Below are 5,031 nucleotides of genomic sequence, written 5' to 3'. Positions count from 1 at the left end.
AAAAAAAAAACCCTGCAAGCTTCACACTGACCTCATCTGATGTCCAAATCAACTACAAATTTTCATTGATTATGATAATGTCATATTGAAATAAATATAGGCATACAGAGCAATAAAGAAAAAAAGCCCAGAAGTAGTATCTTACCTAAATGTTAGTTGATTAAAATGTAATAGAATTCAGTTCTATGGGAGAGAAATTATAGCCTTCAACAAATACTGCTGGAATGTTCTAAATACTCAGATGCAAAATAAGCAAACAACAACAAAAAAATTATGCAAAAGTCAATAAAAGAATCATTGTCTTAAATGTAAGACATAAAGTGATAATATTTGTCGAATAAGCATAGGAGAGCACATTCTCACCCTCAGGTTAGCTGAAGAATTTTTAGGTGTGACATTGAAAATGCAATGTAACAAATTCCAATGAATTGGATACTATCAATAAAATAATAATTAGCTGTTCAAATTAATTGTTAAAAAATAAAAAAAAAAGTCATGGAATGAGAAAACTATCAAAAATGGGACTCCTGTCTATAAATTCTATGCACAATTTATAATTTCAAAAATAAAAAATATAAATAATATTAAAATAAATAAGGCAACACTGTAAAGGCAGAAAGAACTGTTTAAAAAATGAGTAGTCCACACACAGTAACATTAAAAGTCCCATTTCCCCTTGGTTCTTTGCTGATTGTTGGGATCTTTAATTTTGAATTTTATTTAGGCATAAATTAAGGATACAAGAATCAATAATCTGGAGGCAGCCAGAACAGAGCTTGGATCAGATACCACGGTCTAAGTACGTGTACCCAGAAAGCAACATTTCAGTAGTGGAGGAAGAATAACGTGTAATTTCAGAAAGGAAGCCGGAACTTCCACTGTAACTATGGCTGTGGGGGTCCCAGCCTGGTACCTTAAATCATAAAAAGAACACGAAATATATGAATTATTTGAAAGGAAATGCACATATACAATTAGGAGATAATGGAAAATTCATAGAACACATCATAAAATAAAAAATATAATAAACCATGAGAAAGATAGAAGATGGCAAAGAACAGAACACTGGGACTCAACCGAACACCCAAGGGAAGGCCCAAAATTAATGGAGAGGGAAGTAGAGTGGTCCTCCGAGCAGACTGGTGGCAGCCAGGAGAGGCACCACACATGGGGGAGGGTAGGTGAATGACTCTCTGGGATCCACATTCCTGCCCTAGACTTTCTAATCCTAGCTAGGGAAGGACCCTTCCAGCTTGGACTTATACAGGGAACTGCCTAGAGATTGCACAATGGCACTGCCCTGGAGAGGGGACAAGGGAGGCCCTCAGACATGTGAACCCTACGTGCTACAGCCAGTGTCATTCTGAGAGTCCACATCTGCTTGGGGGCCAGTACCTCTGCCGTCACCTCGGCCCTGAGGCCTATGATTTCAGTTTGTTGCCTGAACAGTATTACATTTCACTAAGAAGAAAAGGACAGAGGAGACAGATAAGTACGTTTAAAAAAAGAAAAAGAAAGAAAGGAAAGAAAAGAAAATATCTCCTACGCATAACATGCAAAAAAAGGTAACAATGCCTATACTTTAAACTTGTTGACAGCAACCAATATTTCATCTCATTAATTCACACTCATGAGCACAGCTTGTTATCTTCCAAGGGTGTAACTTATTATTTCAAGTCTCCATGTGGTCTTATACCACTGATTTTCTGATCCACAGAAATGTCACGTCTGCCAACCCAAAGCTGATTCATCTTACTATGTAGACTCCGTGAAAGTAGATGGGCTTCTGAGAGAGCCTTCCCTAACCTGTCTGAGCTTCCTTTTCCAAGATTAGCCAAGATAACCTTTTAATTTAATGTCGACAGGGAAAAAATACTAATGTTCCAGTTCAAAGCCTGATAGGCAGAAAGAATTCTCTGTTAATGGAGGGAGAATCAGCTTTTTTGTTACTGTGTTCCTATTCTACTGATTTGAATGCAGCCTCCCCACATTAGTGATTATAATCTGCTTTACTCAGTTCACCAATTTAAATGTTCATCTCAACCTCAAACACTTTCACTGTAACACCTCAAATAATATTTGACTAAATATCTGGTAACCTTGTGTTCCAATCACAGTATCACAATCAAAAAATTGTTACAAATGGCATGCCTATTATTATCATTGTGCATATAAAATATCAGCCTATTATAAAAATGTTATAACCATGTCAGTTACAATGTTCAGGTATTAAGGTTAGTTTTAATAATGTAGAAAATGAATTTAAGGCCATAAAAGAAGATAATATGACTATAGTTGGAGTCTATAGTGGAAAAAGTCAGGAAATAATTGAATAAATAAAGGTCAGTGGCAAAGTAGATATACAGCTCATGAATGAGCCTATGGAGAAATTAGTGATGCCCCCAGAGTCAAATTGGAGAAAATAAACTGGACTCTTCGAGGATATGAGCATTCTACTAAATACAAAAAGCCAGTTAGGTGAGGGGAAACTGTAACCTTCTGATTTCAAGATCATTCTTTTTTTAAGCACCAAAAGAGAAAAGAAAGTCTTCATCTTTCTCTGCTGCATACCCTACAATACAGAATCTGTCGTGTAAAATTTGGTTTGTGTCAAACAGCCACATGTAAGGATCTGGGGGGCCACATGTTCCCATAAGGCCAGGATTTCCTCATCCCCAAATACAGAATTGCGTTCCTATAGCTTTCTCCTAGAATCTCTGCTAAGTGAGTAAAACTGGGTTAGTTGTATCCTTGAAGTCTGGTAAACTGCAAGGAATGAGGGAAGTTTGCAGGTACACAGAATTCTATAAGGATAAGATGTTCAGAATGACAGTGTACTACTTACATTGGTTAGAGAAATGTTCACGGTATTCATATATTAACTCCCAAGTTCACTGTTTTAATGGAATAAGAGTTTCTGCTTTTGTTATTCATGTGAAGTCAAAAAAGGATTTTCCTGGTAAGTGGATGGCCTCTAAAATGACCATTCAGGGACCCAGGTTCAATCCCCAATTTTTTCCTGCCTTCTTGGAGAACTCTGATTCCTCAGAGTTCAGAAAACATGTTAGATTAAGAAGGCGAAGAATGATGTGAGAGAGGTATTTGGGCCCAGATCTAGAAGTGACTATTACAGCTTCTTATGACATTATATTTGCCAAGCAGTAATCATATGACCACAAGTAACTACAAGGAGATGGGAAAGTGTTATAGACAGAAAATTGCAATAAAAAGATCTGTCTTTTCCATAGTATATAATTCTCTGTTGTTTAGCTCTTCAGAAAAGAAAGAAACATTTTATAAAACTTTGCTATTACATGGTTATAAGTTGATGGGCTACCATAAAAACTCACTAAATACTCATAAAATCATGTGTAAGCCATGACATTTTCCCAACACTAAAGGCCTACCTTGCGGAGACAATATTTTAAACCCAAGTCAGCAGGGAAAAAAGAAAAAAGAATCACAAGTCAGATTCTGATTAAAAAGAAAATCTTCCTCAAAACTCCTAGGAATCAATAGACATTTTAGAAAAGATAATGAAAAAGACAAAGCCTGGCCTCTTTGTCAAGTGTCACTGAAATTAGGAAAAATGATAATTAAACTACCCATTATATTTGATTTTGTTATGAGAATTTGAAAAGACAATTATAAAAATACACATTGAGCCTGAAGGCCAATTTCAAAAGGTAAATACTAATTCTGAAAACTAAAGGGAAGGCATTCAGATATGTAGGCAATTGTGATAAAAACTCTGATCTTCCTCAACCAAACTCTTACCATCATAAGCTTCGAATTTTGTCTATATATAAAGTTAAAGCCATACTCACACATATCCACATGTGACACGTTTGTCACGTTTGTGACAGAGTGTCTTATATATATTACATATACTAATAGAAATACGTAACATTAAGCTTACATAACTAAGATTAATGTCAGCTATTGTTTCACGGCGGCCTATGACGAGCTTTTTCATGCTTAACCAGCTTCTCATCCTAAGAGCATATACTATTCACTGTGAATGTCATTGATTTAAACAGTGATTTTTATTACAATACTTTATATTTATCTAGATATACTAAGATTCTAAAATTTTACAATGAATTATAAAGACAATATGAGAAAATAAATTTCTAAATGAATCCTTTCAGAAAATGACTTTTAAAGCTTCCTCGGGCCTTTCCAGAATCCCTTTTTTCCTCACTCTTCCTTTATAATTTTTAAATAATTCTTTTGAAAATTAGTAAATTGAAAATATGAATTTAGTCCCATTGAGCTTTGCTAACAAACCAGCCCAATATTTCCAATTGCTGGAAAATACTTACTGTTACTAATTCGATGTGAATCCTTTCAGAATCTTTCTGTACATAAAAGATGGCACATGTGTGTATATACATATACATGTCTATAAACACATTTGTTGAGTTATAAGTTACACCCAAATAACTGCATATATTTAATGAGCACAGGTGATAAGTTTGGATAACATGAAAACTTACGATACCATCACACAATCAGGGTAACACACATATCCAACACCTTCCAAAATTTACTTGTATCTTTTGGTTTTATTTTCATTGTTGTCCTGTCTGAATTTTTTTATTTTTGTATTTTCTGGTGTGAACACAACATGAGATCCACTCTTTTAACTAATTATGAGGTGAAGAATATCATATAGCCAACTATTGGTACTATGTTTTACAAAAGATCTCTAGAACTTAATTATTCAGTATAATTGAAACTTTATACCCATTTAACAGGTCCCTATCATGGTTTTGAGAGGTGGGGCCTTTCAGAGGTGATGAAGTCATGAGATTAATGCCCTCATAAAAGAGGTGCATGAGAGGTGTTTGAACTTTCTACTATGTGAAGAAGCAGCAAGAGGAACCATTTTGAAAGCCCTCACCAGACATCAAACTACTGGCACCTTGATCTTGGCCTTCCCAGCCTCCCAAACTCTGAGTAAACACGTTTCTGTTCATTATAAATTGCTCAGTGTGAGGTATTTTGTTATAGCAATAGGAAATGACT

Source organism: Otolemur garnettii, unplaced genomic scaffold (genome assembly GCF_000181295.1).
Source record: "Otolemur garnettii isolate 467f Iridium unplaced genomic scaffold, OtoGar3 scaffold00033, whole genome shotgun sequence".
NCBI lineage: Eukaryota > Metazoa > Chordata > Mammalia > Primates > Galagidae > Otolemur > Otolemur garnettii.
This window is presented reverse-complemented; position numbering follows the sequence as displayed.